Raw genomic sequence first — 18,659 nt, 5'->3', positions numbered from 1 at the left:
TGGGATGCAACATAGGAGCCACGTCACAATGGGATGCACCATAGGAGCCAAGTCACAATGGGCTGCAACATTGGAGCCAGGTCACAATGTGATGCAACATAGGAGCAATGTCACATTGGGATGCAACATAGGAGCCAGGTCACAATGGGATGCAACATAGGAGCCAGGTCACAATGGGATGCAACCTAGAAGCCAGGTCACAATGGGACGCAACATAGGAGCCAGGTCACAATGGGATGTAACATAGGCGCCAGGTCACAATGGGATGTAACATAGGTGCCAGGTCACAATGGGATGCAACATAGGAGCCAGGTCACAATGGGATGCAACATAGGAGCCAGGTCACAATGGGATACAGTATAGGAGCCAGGTCACAATGGGATGCAACATAGGAGCCAGGTCACAATGGGATGCAACATAGGAGCCAGGTCACAATGGGATGCAACATAGGAGCCAGGTCACAATGGGATGTAACATAGGTGCCAGGTCACAATGGGATGCAACATAGGAGCCAGGTCACAATGGGATGCAACATAGGAGCCATGTCACAATGGGCTGCAACATTGGAGCCAGGTCACAATGCGATGCAACATAGGAGCAATGTCACAATGGGATGCAACATAGGAGCCAGGTCACAATGGGATTCAACATAGGAGCCAGGTCAAAATGGGATGCAACATAGGAGCCAGGTCGCAATGGGTTGCAACATAGGAGCCAAGTCGCAATGGGATACAACATAGGAGGCAGGTCACAATGGGATGCAACCAAGCAGCCAGGTCACAATGGGATTCAACATAGGAGCCAGGTCACAATGGGATGCAACATAGGAGCCAGGTCACAATGGGATGCAACATAGGAGCCATGTCACAATGGGATGCAACATAGGAGCCAGGTCACAATGGGATGTAACATAGGCGCCAGGTCTCAATGGGATGTAACATAGGTGCCATGTTACACTGGGATGTAACATAGGAGCCACGTCACAATGGGATGTAACATAGGCACCAGGTCACAATGGGATGCAACATAGGAGCCAGGTCACAATGGGATGCAACATAGGAGCCAGGTCACAATGGGATGCAACATAGGAGCCAGGTCACAATGGGATGTAACATAGGCGCCAGGTCACAATGGGATGCAACATAGGAGCCAGGTCACAATGGGATGCAACATAGGAGCCAGGTCACAATGGGATACAGCATAGGAGCTAGGTCACAATGGGATGCAACATAGGAGCCAGGTCACAATAGGATGCAACATAGGAGCCAGGTCACAATGGGATGCAACATAGAAGCCAGGTCACAATGGGATGCAATTTAGCAGCCAGGTCACAATGGGATGCAACATAGGAGCTAGGCCACAATGGGATGAAACATAGGAGCCAGGTCACAATGGGATACAGCATAGGAGCTAGGTCACAATGGGGTGCAACATAGGAGCCGGGTCCCAGTGGGATATAATATAGGAGCCAGGTATCAATGAGACGCAACATAGGAGCCTGGAATCAATGGGATGCAACATAGGAGCCAGGTATCAGTGGGATGAAACATAGGAGCCAGGTCAACATGGGATGCAACATAGGAGCCAGGTCACAATGGGATGCAACATAGGAGCCAGGTCACATGGGATGGAGCATAGGAGCCGGGTCACAATGGGACGCAACATAGGAGCCAAGTCATAATGGGATGCAACCTAGAAGCCAGGTCACAATGGGATGCAACCTAGCAGCCAGGCCACAATGGGATGCAACATAGGAGCCAGGTCACAATGGGATGCAACACAGGAGCCAGGTCAAAATGGGATGCAACATAGGAGCCAGATCGCAATGGGCTGCAACATAGGAGCCACGTCGCAATGGGATGCAACATAGGAGGCAGGTCACAATGGGATGCAACCTAGCAGCCAGGTCACAATGGGATTGAACATAGGAGCCAGGTCACAATGGGATACAGCATAGGAGCTAGGTCACAATGGGGTGCAACATAGGAGCCGGGTCCCAGTGGGATATAATATAGGAGCCAGGTATCAATGAGACGCAACATAGGAGCCTGGAATCAATGGGATGCAACATAGGAGCCAGGTATCAGTGGGATGAAACATAGGAGCCAGGTCAACATGGGATGCAACATAGGAGCCAGGTCACAATGGGATGCAACATAGGAGCCAGGTCACATGGGATGGAGCATAGGAGCCGGGTCACAATGGGACGCAACATAGGAGCCAAGTCATAATGGGATGCAACCTAGAAGCCAGGTCACAATGGGATGCAACCTAGCAGCCAGGCCACAATGGGATGCAACATAGGAGCCAGGTCACAATGGGATGCAACACAGGAGCCAGGTCAAAATGGGATGCAACATAGGAGCCAGATCGCAATGGGCTGCAACATAGGAGCCACGTCGCAATGGGATGCAACATAGGAGGCAGGTCACAATGGGATGCAACCTAGCAGCCAGGTCACAATGGGATTGAACATAGGAGCCAGGTCACAATGGGATGCAACATAGGAGCCAGGTTACAATGGGATGCAACATAGGAGCCAGGTTAAAATGGGATGTGACATAGTCGCCAGGTCACAATGGGATGCAACATAGGAGCCACGTCACAATGGGATGCAACATAGGAGCCAAGTCACAATGGGCTGCAACATTGGAGCCAGGTCACAATGTGATGCAACATAGGAGCAATGTCACATTGGGATGCAACATAGGTGCCAGGTCACAATGGGATGCAACATAGGAGCCAGGTCACAATGGGATGCAACCTAGAAGCCAGGTCACAATCGGATGCAACATAGGAGCCAGGTCACAATGGGATGTAACATAGGCGCCAGGTCACAATGGGATGTAACATAGGTGCCAGGTCACAATGGGATGCAACATAGGAGCCAGGTCACAATGGGATGCAACATAGGAGCCAGGTCACAATGGGTTACAGTATAGGAGCCAGGTCACAATGGGATGCAACATAGGAGCCAGGTCACAATGGGATGCAACATAGGAGCCAGGTCACAATGGGATGCAACATAGGAGCCGGGTCCCAGTGGGATATAACATAGGAGCCAGGTATCAATGGGATGCAACATAGGAGCCAGGTATCAATCGGATGCAACATAGGATTCAGGTCAACATGGGATGCAACATAGGAGCCAGGTCACAATGGGATGCAACATAGGAGCCAGGTCACAATGGGATGCAACATAGGAGCCAGGTCACAATGGGATGTAACATAGGTGCCAGGTCACAATGGGATGCAACATAGGAGCCAGGTCACAATGGGATGCAACATAGGAGCCATGTCACAATGGGCTGCAACATTGGAGCCAGGTCACAATGCGATGCAACATAGGAGCAATGTCACAATGGGATGCAACATAGGAGCCAGTTCACAATGGGATTCAACATAGGAGCCAGGTCAAAATGGGATGCAACATAGGAGCCATGTCGCACTGGGATGCAACATAGGAGCCAAGTCGCAATGGGATACAACATAGGAGGCAGGTCACAATGGGATGCAACCAAGCAGCCAGGTCACAATGGGATTCAACATAGGAGCCAGGTCACAATGGGATGCAACATAGGAGCCAGGTCACAATGGGATGCAACATAGGAGCCAGGTCACAATGGGATGTAACATAGGCGCCAGGTCTCAATGGGATGTAACATAGGTGCCAGGTCACAATGGGATGTAACATAGGCACCAGGTCACAATGGGATGCAACATAGGAGCCAGGTCACAATGGGATGCAACATAGGAGGCAGGTCACAATGGGATGCAACCTAGCAGCCAGGTCACAATGGGATTGAACATAGGAGCCAGGTCACAATGGGATACAGCATAGGAGCTAGGTCACAATGGGGTGCAACATAGGAGCCGGGTCCCAGTGGGATATAATATAGGAGCCAGGTATCAATGAGACGCAACATAGGAGCCTGGAATCAATGGGATGCAACATAGGAGCCAGGTATCAGTGGGATGAAACATAGGAGCCAGGTCAACATGGGATGCAACATAGGAGCCAGGTCACAATGGGATGCAACATAGGAGCCAGGTCACATGGGATGGAGCATAGGAGCCGGGTCACAATGGGACGCAACATAGGAGCCAAGTCATAATGGGATGCAACCTAGAAGCCAGGTCACAATGGGATGCAACCTAGCAGCCAGGCCACAATGGGATGCAACATAGGAGCCAGGTCACAATGGGATGCAACACAGGAGCCAGGTCAAAATGGGATGCAACATAGGAGCCAGATCGCAATGGGCTGCAACATAGGAGCCACGTCGCAATGGGATGCAACATAGGAGGCAGGTCACAATGGGATGCAACCTAGCAGCCAGGTCACAATGGGATTGAACATAGGAGCCAGGTCACAATGGGATACAGCATAGGAGCTAGGTCACAATGGGGTGCAACATAGGAGCCGGGTCCCAGTGGGATATAATATAGGATCCAGGTATCAATGAGACGCAACATAGGAGCCTGGAATCAATGGGATGCAACATAGGAGCCAGGTATCAGTGGGATGAAACATAGGAGCCAGGTCAACATGGGATGCAACATAGGAGCCAGGTCACAATGGGATGCAACATAGGAGCCAGGTCACATGGGATGGAGCATAGGAGCCGGGTCACAATGGGACGCAACATAGGAGCCAAGTCATAATGGGATGCAACCTAGAAGCCAGGTCACAATGGGATGCAACCTAGCAGCCAGGCCACAATGGGATGCAACATAGGAGCCAGGTCACAATGGGATGCAACACAGGAGCCAGGTCAAAATGGGATGCAACATAGGAGCCAGATCGCAATGGGCTGCAACATAGGAGCCACGTCGCAATGGGATGCAACATAGGAGGCAGGTCACAATGGGATGCAACCTAGCAGCCAGGTCACAATGGGATTGAACATAGGAGCCAGGTCACAATGGGATGCAACATAGGAGCCAGGTTACAATGGGATGCAACATAGGAGCCAGGTTAAAATGGGATGTGACATAGTCGCCAGGTCACAATGGGATGCAACATAGGAGCCACGTCACAATGGGATGCAACATAGGAGCCAAGTCACAATGGGCTGCAACATTGGAGCCAGGTCACAATGTGATGCAACATAGGAGCAATGTCACATTGGGATGCAACATAGGTGCCAGGTCACAATGGGATGCAACATAGGAGCCAGGTCACAATGGGATGCAACCTAGAAGCCAGGTCACAATGGGATGCAACATAGGAGCCAGGTCACAATGGGATGTAACATAGGCGCCAGGTCACAATGGGATGTAACATAGGTGCCAGGTCACAATGGGATGCAACATAGGAGCCAGGTCACAATGGGATGCAACATAGGAGCCAGGTCACAATGGGTTACAGTATAGGAGCCAGGTCACAATGGGATGCAACATAGGAGCCAGGTCACAATGGGATGCAACATAGGAGCCAGGTCACAATGGGATGCAACATAGGAGCCGGGTCCCAGTGGGATATAACATAGGAGCCAGGTATCAATGGGATGCAACATAGGAGCCAGGTATCAATGGGATGCAACATAGGATTCAGGTCAACATGGGATGCAACATAGGAGCCAGGTCACAATGGGATGCAACATAGGAGCCAGGTCACAATGGGATGCAACATAGGAGCCAGGTCACAATGGGATGTAACATAGGTGCCAGGTCACAATGGGATGCAACATAGGAGCCAGGTCACAATGGGATGCAACATAGGAGCCATGTCACAATGGGCTGCAACATTGGAGCCAGGTCACAATGCGATGCAACATAGGAGCAATGTCACAATGGGATGCAACATAGGAGCCAGTTCACAATGGGATTCAACATAGGAGCCAGGTCAAAATGGGATGCAACATAGGAGCCATGTCGCACTGGGATGCAACATAGGAGCCAAGTCGCAATGGGATACAACATAGGAGGCAGGTCACAATGGGATGCAACCAAGCAGCCAGGTCACAATGGGATTCAACATAGGAGCCAGGTCACAATGGGATGCAACATAGGAGCCAGGTCACAATGGGATGCAACATAGGAGCCAGGTCACAATGGGATGTAACATAGGCGCCAGGTCTCAATGGGATGTTACATAGGTGCCAGGTCACAATGGGATGTAACATAGGCACCAGGTCACAATGGGATGCAACATAGGAGCCAGGTCACAATGGGATGCAACATAGGAGCCAGGTCACAATGGGCTGGAACATAGGAGCCAGGTCACAATGGGATGTAACATAGGCGCCAGGTCACAATGGGATGCAACATAGGAGCCAGGTCACAATGGGATGCAACATAGGAGCCAGGTCACAATGGGATACAGCATAGGAGCTAGGTCACAATGGGATGCAACATAGGAGCCAGGTCACAATAGGATGCAACATAGGAGCCAGGTCACAATGGGATGCAACATAGAAGCCAGGTCACAATGGGATGCAACTTAGCAGCCAGGTCACAATGGGATGCAAAATAGGAGCTTGGCCACAATGGGATGAAACATAGGAGCCAGGTCACAATGGGATACAGCATAGGAGCTAGGTCACAATGGGATGCAACATAGGAGCCGGGTCCCAGTGGGATATAATATAGGAGCCAGGTATCAATGGGACGCAACATAGGAGCCAGGAATCAATGGGATGCAACATAGGAGCCAGGTATCAGTGGGATGCAACATAGGAGCCAGGTCAACATGGGATGCAACGTAGGAGCCAGGTCACAATGGGATGCAACATAGGAGCCAGGTCACATGGGATGCAGCATAGGAGCCGGGTCACAATGGGACGCAACATAGGAGCCAGGTCATAATGGGATGCAACCTAGCAGCCAGGTCACAATGGGATGCAACCTAGCAGCCAGGTCACAATGGGATGCAACATAGGAGCCAGGTCACAATGGGATGCAACACAGGAGCCAGGTCAAAATGGGCCGCAACATAGGAGCCAGATCGCAATGGGATGCAACATAGGAGCCACGTCGCAATGGGATGCAACATAGGAGGCAGGTCACAATGGGATGCAACCTAGCAGCCAGGTCACAATGGGATTGAACATAGGAGCCAGGTCACAATGGGATGCAACATAGGAGCCAGGTCACAATGGGATGCAACATAGGAGCCAGGTTAAAATGGGATGTAACATAGTCGCCAGGTCACAATGGGATGCACCATAGGAGCCAGATCGCAATGGGTTGCAACATAGGAGCCACGTCGCAATGGGATGCAACATAGGAGGCAGGTCACAATGGGATGCAACCTAGCAGCCAGGTCACAATGGGATTGAACATAGGAGCCAGGTCACAATGGGATGCAACATAGGAGCCAGGTTACAATGGGATTCAACATAGGAGCCAGGTTAAAATGGGATGTGACATAGTCGCCAGGTCACAATAGGATGCAACATAGGAGCCACGTCACAATGGGATGCAACATAGGAGCCAAGTCACAATGGGCTGCAACATTGGAGCCAGGTCACAATGTGATGCAACATAGGAGCAATGTCACATTGGGATGCAACATAGGAGCCAGGTCACAATGGGATGCAACATAGGAGCCAGGTCACAATGGGATGCAACCTAGAAGCCAGGTCACAATGGGACGCAACATAGGAGCCAGGTCACAATGGGATGCAACATAGGAGCCAGGTCACAATGGGATGCAACCTAGAAGCCAGGTCACAATGGGACGCAACATAGGCGCCAGGTCACAATGGGATGTAACATAGGAGCCAGGTCACAATGGGATGCAACCTAGAAGCCAGGTCACAATGGGATGTAACATAGGCGCCAGGTCACAATGGGATGTAACATAGGTGCCAGGTCACAATGGGATGCAACATAGGAGCCAGGTCACAATGGGATGCAACATAGGAGCCAGGTCACAATGGGATACAGTATAGGAGCTAGGTCACAATGGGATGCAACATAGGAGCCAGGTCACAATGGGATGCAACATAGGAGCCAGGTCACAATGGGATGCAACATAGGAGCCGGGTCCCAGTGGGATATAACATAGGAGCCAGGTATCAATGCGATGCAACATAGGAGCCAGGTATCAATGGGATGCAACATAGGATCCAGGTCAACATGGGATGCAACATAGGAGCCAGGTCACAATGGGATGCAACATAGGAGCCAGGTCACAATGGGATGCAACATAGGAGCCAGGTCACAATGGGATGTAACATAGGTGCCAGGTCACAATGGGATGCAACATAGGAGCCAGGTCACAATGGGATGCAACATAGGAGCCATGTCACAATGGGCTGCAACATTGGAGCCAGGTCACAATGCGATGCAACATAAGAGCAATGTCACAATGGGATGCAACATAGGAGCCAGGTCACAATGGGATTCAACATAGGAGCCAGGTCAAAATGGGATGCAACATAGGAGCCATGTCGCAATGGGATGCAACATAGGAGCCAAGTCGCAATGGGATACAACATAGGAGGCAGGTCACAATGGGATGCAACCAAGCAGCCAGGTCACAATGGGATTCATCATAGGAGCCAGGTCACAATGGGATGCAACATAGGAGCCAGGTCACAATGGGATGCAACATAGGAGCCAGGTCACACTGGGATGTAACATAGGCGCCAGGTCTCAATGGGATGTAACATAGGTGCCAGGTCACAATGGGATGTAACATAGGCACCAGGTCACAATGGGATGCAACATAGGAGCCAGGTCACAATGGGATGCAACATAGGAGCCAGGTCACAATGGGCTGGAACATAGGAGCCAGGTCACAATGGGATGTAACATAGGCGCCAGGTCACAATGGGATGCAACATAGGAGCCAGGTCACAATGGGATGCAACATAGGAGCCAGGTCACAATGGGATAGAGCATAGGAGCTAGGTCACAATGGGATGCAACATAGGAGCCAGGTCACAATAGGATGCAACATAGGAGCCAGGTCACAATGGGATGCAACATAGAAGCCAGGTCACAATGGGATGCAACTTAGCAGCCAGGTCACAATGGGATGCAAAATAGGAGCTTGGCCACAATGGGATGAAACATAGGAGCCAGGTCACAATGGGATACAGCATAGTAGCTAGGTCACAATGGGATACAACATAGGAGCCGGGTCCCAGTGGGATATAATATAGGAGCCAGGTATCAATGGGACGCAACATAGGAGCCAGGAATCAATGGGATGCAACATAGGAGCCAGGTGTCAGTGGGATGCAACATAGGAGCCAGGTCAACATGGGATGCAACATAGGAGCCAGGTCACAATGGGATGCAACATAGGAGCCAGGTCACAATGGGATGCAACCTAGCAGCCAGATCACAATGGGATGCAACATAGGAGCCAGGTCACAATGGGATGCAACACAGGAGCCAGGTCAAAATGGGACGCAACATAGGAGCCAGATCGCAATGGGATGCAACATAGGAGCCACGTCGCAATGGGATGCAACATAGGAGGCAGGTCACAATGGGATGCAACCTAGCAGCCAGGTCTCAATGGGATTGAACATAGGAGCCAGGTCACAATGGGATGCAACATAGGAGCCAGGTCACAATGGGATGCAACATAGGAGCCAGGTTAAAATGGGATGTAACATAGTCGCCAGGTCACAATGGGATGCACCATAGGAGCCACGTCACAATTGGATGCAACATAGGAACCAAGTCACAATGGGCTGCAACATTGGAGCCAGGTCACAATGTGATGCAACATAGGAGCAATGTCACATTGGGATGCAACATAGGAGCCAGGTCACAATGGGATGCAACATAGCAGCCAGGTCACAATGGGATGCAACCTAGAAGCCAGGTCAAAATGGGACGCAACCTAGCAGCCAGGTCACAATGGGATACAGCATAGGAGCTAGGTCACAATGGGATGCAACATAAGAGCCAGGTCACAATGGGATGCAACATAGGAGCCGGGTCCCAGTGCGATATAACATAGGAGCCAGATTCAATGGGATGCAACATAGGAGCCAGGTATCAATGGGATGCAACATAGGATCCAGGTCAACATGGGATGCAACATAGGAGCCAGGGCACAATGGGATGGAGCATAGGAGCCAGGTCACAATGGGACGCAGCATAGGAGCCAGGTCACAATGGGATGGAGCATAGGAGCCAGGTCACAATGGGACGCAACATAGGAGCCCAGTCACAATGGGATGCAACCTATCAGCCAGGTCACAATGGGATGCAACCTAGCAGCCAGGTCACAATGGGATGCAACATAGGAACCAGGTCACAATGGGATACAGCATAGGAGCCAGGTCACAATGGGATGCAACATAGGAGCCAGGTCACAATGGGATGCAACATAGGAGCCAGGTCACAATGAGATGCAACATAGGAGCCAGGTCACAATGGTACGCAACATAGGAGTCAGGTCACAATGGGATGTAACATAGGCGCCAGGTCACAATGGGATGTAACATAGGTGCCAGATCACAATTGGATGCAACATAGGATCCAGGTCACAATGGGATGTAACATAGGCGCCAGGTCACAATGGGATGCAACATAGGAGCCAGGTCACAATGGGCGGCAACATAGGAGCCAGGTAACAATGGGATGTAACATAGTCACCAGGTCACAGTGGGATGCAACATAGGAGCCAGGTCACAATGGGATGCAACATAGGAGCCAGGTTACAATGGGATGTAACATAGTCGCCAGGTCACAATGGGATGCAAAATAGGAGCCAAGTCACAGTGGGCTGCAACATTGGAGCCAAGTCACAGTGGGCTGCAACATAGGAGCCAGGTCACAATGGGATGCAACATAGGAGCCAGGTCACAATGGGATGCAACCTAGAAGCCAGGTCACAATGGGATGCAACCTAGCAGCCAGGTCTCAATGTGATGCAACATAGAGCCAGGTCACAATGGGATGATACATAGGAGCCAGGTCACAATGGGATACAGCATAGGAGCTAGGTCACAATGGGATGCAACATAGGAGCCAGGTCACAATAGGATGCAACATAGGAGCCAGGTCACAATGGGATGCAACATAGGAGCCGGGTCCCAGTGGGATATAACATAGGAGCCAAGTATCAATGGGATGCAATATAGGAGCCAGGTATCAATGGGATGCAATATAGGAGCCACGTATCAATGGGATGCAACATAGGAACCAGGTCAACATGGGATGCAACATAGGAGCCAGGTCACAATGGGATGCAAAATGGGAGCCAGGTCACAATGGGATGGAGCATAGGAGCAAGGTCACAATGGGACGCAACCTAGGAGCCAGGTCACAATGGGATGCAACCTTGCAGCCAGGTCACAATGGGATGCAACATAGGAGCCAGGTCACAATGGGATGCAACATAGGAGCCAGGTCACAATTGGATACAGCATAGGAGCCAGGTCAAAATGAGATGCAACATAGGAGACAGGTCACAATGGGATGCAACATAGGAGACAGGTCACAATGGGATGCAACATAGGAGCCAGGTTACAATGGGATGCAACATAGGAGCCAGGTCACAATGGGATGCAACATAGGAGCCAGGCCACATTGAGATGCAACATAGGAGCCAGGTCACAATGGGACGCAACATAGGAGCCAGGTCACAATGGGATGTAGCATAGGTGCCAGGTCACAATGGGATGCAACATAGGAGCCAGGTCACAATGGGATGTAACATAGGCGCCAGGTCACAATGGGATGCAACATAGGAGCCAGGTCACAATGGGATGCAACATAGGAGCCAGGTCACAATGGGATGTAACAAAGTCACCAGGTCACAATGGGATGCAACATAGGAGCCAGGTCACAATGGGATGCAACATAGGAGCCAGGTCACAATGGGCTCAAACATAGGAGCCAGGTCACAATGGGATGCAACCTAGAAGCCAGGTCACAATGGGATGCAACCTAGCAGCCAGGTCACAATGGGATGCAACATAGCAGCTAGGTCACAATGGGATGCAACATAGGAGCCAGGTCACAATGGGATGCAACATAGGAGCCAGGTCACAATGGGATGCAACATAGGAGCCAGGTCCCAGTGGGATATAACATAGGAGCCAGGTATCAATGGGATGCAACATAGGAGCCATGTATCAATGGGATGCAACATAGGAGCCAGGTCAACATGGGATGCAACATAGGAACCAGGTCACAATGGGATGCAACATAGGAGCCAGGTCGCAATGGGATGTAACATAGGCGCCAGGTCACAATGGGATGTAACATAGGTGCCAGGTCACAATGGGATGCAACATAGGAGCCAGGTCACAATGGGATGCAACATAGGAGCCAGGTCACAATGGGTTACAGTATAGGAGCCAGGTCACAATGGGATGCAACATAGGAGCCAGGTCACAATGGGATGCAACATAGGAGCCAGGTCACAATGGGATGCAACATAGGAGCCGGGTCCCAGTGGGATATAACATAGGAGCCAGGTATCAATGGGATGCAACATAGGAGCCAGGTATCAATGGGATGCAACATAGGATTCAGGTCAACATGGGATGCAACATAGGAGCCAGGTCACAATGGGATGCAACATAGGAGCCAGGTCACAATGGGATGCAACATAGGAGCCAGGTCACAATGGGATGTAACATAGGTGCCAGGTCACAATGGGATGCAACATAGGAGCCAGGTCACAATGGGATGCAACATAGGAGCCATGTCACAATGGGCTGCAACATTGGAGCCAGGTCACAATGCGATGCAACATAGGAGCAATGTCACAATGGGATGCAACATAGGAGCCAGTTCACAATGGGATTCAACATAGGAGCCAGGTCAAAATGGGATGCAACATAGGAGCCATGTCGCACTGGGATGCAACATAGGAGCCAAGTCGCAATGGGATACAACATAGGAGGCAGGTCACAATGGGATGCAACCAAGCAGCCAGGTCACAATGGGATTCAACATAGGAGCCAGGTCACAATGGGATGCAACATAGGAGCCAGGTCACAATGGGATGCAACATAGGAGCCAGGTCACAATGGGATGTAACATAGGCGCCAGGTCTCAATGGGATGTTACATAGGTGCCAGGTCACAATGGGATGTAACATAGGCACCAGGTCACAATGGGATGCAACATAGGAGCCAGGTCACAATGGGATGCAACATAGGAGCCAGGTCACAATGGGCTGGAACATAGGAGCCAGGTCACAATGGGATGTAACATAGGCGCCAGGTCACAATGGGATGCAACATAGGAGCCAGGTCACAATGGGATGCAACATAGGAGCCAGGTCACAATGGGATACAGCATAGGAGCTAGGTCACAATGGGATGCAACATAGGAGCCAGGTCACAATAGGATGCAACATAGGAGCCAGGTCACAATGGGATGCAACATAGAAGCCAGGTCACAATGGGATGCAACTTAGCAGCCAGGTCACAATGGGATGCAAAATAGGAGCTTGGCCACAATGGGATGAAACATAGGAGCCAGGTCACAATGGGATACAGCATAGGAGCTAGGTCACAATGGGATGCAACATAGGAGCCGGGTCCCAGTGGGATATAATATAGGAGCCAGGTATCAATGGGACGCAACATAGGAGCCAGGAATCAATGGGATGCAACATAGGAGCCAGGTATCAGTGGGATGCAACATAGGAGCCAGGTCAACATGGGATGCAACGTAGGAGCCAGGTCACAATGGGATGCAACATAGGAGCCAGGTCACATGGGATGCAGCATAGGAGCCGGGTCACAATGGGACGCAACATAGGAGCCAGGTCATAATGGGATGCAACCTAGCAGCCAGGTCACAATGGGATGCAACCTAGCAGCCAGGTCACAATGGGATGCAACATAGGAGCCAGGTCACAATGGGATGCAACACAGGAGCCAGGTCAAAATGGGCCGCAACATAGGAGCCAGATCGCAATGGGATGCAACATAGGAGCCACGTCGCAATGGGATGCAACATAGGAGGCAGGTCACAATGGGATGCAACCTAGCAGCCAGGTCACAATGGGATTGAACATAGGAGCCAGGTCACAATGGGATGCAACATAGGAGCCAGGTCACAATGGGATGCAACATAGGAGCCAGGTTAAAATGGGATGTAACATAGTCGCCAGGTCACAATGGGATGCACCATAGGAGCCAGATCGCAATGGGTTGCAACATAGGAGCCACGTCGCAATGGGATGCAACATAGGAGGCAGGTCACAATGGGATGCAACCTAGCAGCCAGGTCACAATGGGATTGAACATAGGAGCCAGGTCACAATGGGATGCAACATAGGAGCCAGGTTACAATGGGATTCAACATAGGAGCCAGGTTAAAATGGGATGTGACATAGTCGCCAGGTCACAATAGGATGCAACATAGGAGCCACGTCACAATGGGATGCAACATAGGAGCCAAGTCACAATGGGCTGCAACATTGGAGCCAGGTCACAATGTGATGCAACATAGGAGCAATGTCACATTGGGATGCAACATAGGAGCCAGGTCACAATGGGATGCAACATAGGAGCCAGGTCACAATGGGATGCAACCTAGAAGCCAGGTCACAATGGGACGCAACATAGGAGCCAGGTCACAATGGGATGCAACATAGGAGCCAGGTCACAATGGGATGCAACCTAGAAGCCAGGTCACAATGGGACGCAACATAGGCGCCAGGTCACAATGGGATGTAACATAGGAGCCAGGTCACAATGGGATGCAACCTAGAAGCCAGGTCACAATGGGATGTAACATAGGCGCCAGGTCACAATGGGATGTAACATAGGTGCCAGGTCACAATGGGATGCAACATAGGAGCCAGGTCACAATGGGATGCAACATAGGAGCCAGGTCACAATGGGATACAGTATAGGAGCTAGGTCACAATGGGATGCAACATAGGAGCCAGGTCACAATGGGATGCAACATAGGAGCCAGGTCACAATGGGATGCAACATAGGAGCCGGGTCCCAGTGGGATATAACATAGGAGCCAGGTATCAATGCGATGCAACATAGGAGCCAGGTATCAATGGGATGCAACATAGGATCCAGGTCAACATGGGATGCAACATAGGAGCCAGGTCACAATGGGATGCAACATAGGAGCCAGGTCACAATGGGATGCAACATAGGAGCCAGGTCACAATGGGATGTAACATAGGTGCCAGGTCACAATGGGATGCAACATAGGAGCCAGGTCACAATGGGATGCAACATAGGAGCCATGTCACAATGGGCTGCAACATTGGAGCCAGGTCACAATGCGATGCAACATAAGAGCAATGTCACAATGGGATGCAACATAGGAGCCAGGTCACAATGGGATTCAACATAGGAGCCAGGTCAAAATGGGATGCAACATAGGAGCCATGTCGCAATGGGATGCAACATAGGAGCCAAGTCGCAATGGGATACAACATAGGAGGCAGGTCACAATGGGATGCAACCAAGCAGCCAGGTCACAATGGGATTCATCATAGGAGCCAGGTCACAATGGGATGCAACATAGGAGCCAGGTCACAATGGGATGCAACATAGGAGCCAGGTCACACTGGGATGTAACATAGGCGCCAGGTCTCAATGGGATGTAACATAGGTGCCAGGTCACAATGGGATGTAACATAGGCACCAGGTCACAATGGGATGCAACATAGGAGCCAGGTCACAATGGGATGCAACATAGGAGCCAGGTCACAATGGGCTGGAACATAGGAGCCAGGTCACAATGGGATGTAACATAGGCGCCAGGTCACAATGGGATGCAACATAGGAGCCAGGTCACAATGGGATGCAACATAGGAGCCAGGTCACAATGGGATAGAGCATAGGAGCTAGGTCACAATGGGATGCAACATAGGAGCCAGGTCACAATAGGATGCAACATAGGAGCCAGGTCACAATGGGATGCAACATAGAAGCCAGGTCACAATGGGATGCAACTTAGCAGCCAGGTCACAATGGGATGCAAAATAGGAGCTTGGCCACAATGGGATGAAACATAGGAGCCAGGTCACAATGGGATACAGCATAGTAGCTAGGTCACAATGGGATACAACATAGGAGCCGGGTCCCAGTGGGATATAATATAGGAGCCAGGTATCAATGGGACGCAACATAGGAGCCAGGAATCAATGGGATGCAACATAGGAGCCAGGTGTCAGTGGGATGCAACATAGGAGCCAGGTCAACATGGGATGCAACATAGGAGCCAGGTCACAATGGGATGCAACATAGGAGCCAGGTCACAATGGGATGCAACCTAGCAGCCAGATCACAATGGGATGCAACATAGGAGCCAGGTCACAATGGGATGCAACACAGGAGCCAGGTCAAAATGGGACGCAACATAGGAGCCAGATCGCAATGGGATGCAACATAGGAGCCACGTCGCAATGGGATGCAACATAGGAGGCAGGTCACAATGGGATGCAACCTAGCAGCCAGGTCTCAATGGGATTGAACATAGGAGCCAGGTCACAATGGGATGCAACATAGGAGCCAGGTCACAATGGGATGCAACATAGGAGCCAGGTTAAAATGGGATGTAACATAGTCGCCAGGTCACAATGGGATGCACCATAGGAGCCACGTCACAATTGGATGCAACATAGGAACCAAGTCACAATGGGCTGCAACATTGGAGCCAGGTCACAATGTGATGCAACATAGGAGCAATGTCACATTGGGATGCAACATAGGAGCCAGGTCACAATGGGATGCAACATAGCAGCCAGGTCACAATGGGATGCAACCTAGAAGCCAGGTCAAAATGGGACGCAACCTAGCAGCCAGGTCACAATGGGATACAGCATAGGAGCTAGGTCACAATGGGATGCAACATAAGAGCCAGGTCACAATGGGATGCAACATAGGAGCCGGGTCCCAGTGCGATATAACATAGGAGCCAGATTCAATGGGATGCAACATAGGAGCCAGGTATCAATGGGATGCAACATAGGATCCAGGTCAACATGGGATGCAACATAGGAGCCAGGGCACAATGGGATGGAGCATAGGAGCCAGGTCACAATGGGACGCAGCATAGGAGCCAGGTCACAATGGGATGGAGCATAGGAGCCAGGTCACAATGGGACGCAACATAGGAGCCCAGTCACAATGGGATGCAACCTATCAGCCAGGTCACAATGGGATGCAACCTAGCAGCCAGGTCACAATGGGATGCAACATAGGAACCAGGTCACAATGGGATACAGCATAGGAGCCAGGTCACAATGGGATGCAACATAGGAGCCAGGTCACAATGGGATGCAACATAGGAGCCAGGTCACAATGAGATGCAACATAGGAGCCAGGTCACAATGGTACGCAACATAGGAGTCAGGTCACAATGGGATGTAACATAGGCGCCAGGTCACAATGGGATGTAACATAGGTGCCAGATCACAATTGGATGCAACATAGGATCCAGGTCACAATGGGATGTAACATAGGCGCCAGGTCACAATGGGATGCAACATAGGAGCCAGGTCACAATGGGCGGCAACATAGGAGCCAGGTAACAATGGGATGTAACATAGTCACCAGGTCACAGTGGGATGCAACATAGGAGCCAGGTCACAATGGGATGCAACATAGGAGCCAGGTTACAATGGGATGTAACATAGTCGCCAGGTCACAATGGGATGCAAAATAGGAGCCAAGTCACAGTGGGCTGCAACATTGGAGCCAAGTCACAGTGGGCTGCAACATAGGAGCCAGGTCACAATGGGATGCAACATAGGAGCCAGGTCACAATGGGATGCAACCTAGAAGCCAGGTCACAATGGGATGCAACCTAGCAGCCAGGTCTCAATGTGATGCAACATAGAGCCAGGTCACAATGGGATGATACATAGGAGCCAGGTCACAATGGGATACAGCATAGGAGCTAGGTCACAATGGGATGCAACATAGGAGCCAGGTCACAATAGGATGCAACATAGGAGCCAGGTCACAATGGGATGCAACATAGGAGCCGGGTCCCAGTGGGATATAACATAGGAGCCAAGTATCAATGGGATGCAATATAGGAGCCAGGTATCAATGGGATGCAATATAGGAGCCACGTATCAATGGGATGCAACATAGGAACCAGGTCAACATGGGATGCAACATAGGAGCCAGGTCACAATGGGATGCAAAATGGGAGCCAGGTCACAATGGGATGGAGCATAGGAGCAAGGTCACAATGGGACGCAACCTAGGAGCCAGGTCACAATGGGATGCAACCTTGCAGCCAGGTCACAATGGGATGCAACATAGGAGCCAGGTCACAATGGGATGCAACATAGGAGCCAGGTCACAATTGGATACAGCATAGGAGCCAGGTCAAAATGAGATGCAACATAGGAGACAGGTCACAATGGGATGCAACATAGGAGACAGGTCACAATGGGATGCAACATAGGAGCCAGGTTACAATGGGATGCAACATAGGAGCCAGGTCACAATGGGATGCAACATAGGAGCCAGGCCACATTGAGATGCAACATAGGAGCCAGGTCACAATGGGACGCAACATAGGAGCCAGGTCACAATGGGATGTAGCATAGGTGCCAGGTCACAATGGGATGCAACATAGGAGCCAGGTCACAATGGGATGTAACATAGGCGCCAGGTCACAATGGGATGCAACATAGGAGCCAGGTCACAATGGGATGCAACATAGGAGCCAGGTCACAATGGGATGTAACAAAGTCACCAGGTCACAATGGGATGCAACATAGGAGCCAG

This window comes from Ambystoma mexicanum, chromosome 3q, assembly GCF_040938575.1.
Source record: "Ambystoma mexicanum isolate Mex_15411 chromosome 3q, UKY_AmexF1_1, whole genome shotgun sequence".
Classification (NCBI taxonomy): Eukaryota; Metazoa; Chordata; class Amphibia; order Caudata; family Ambystomatidae; genus Ambystoma; species Ambystoma mexicanum.
This window is presented reverse-complemented; position numbering follows the sequence as displayed.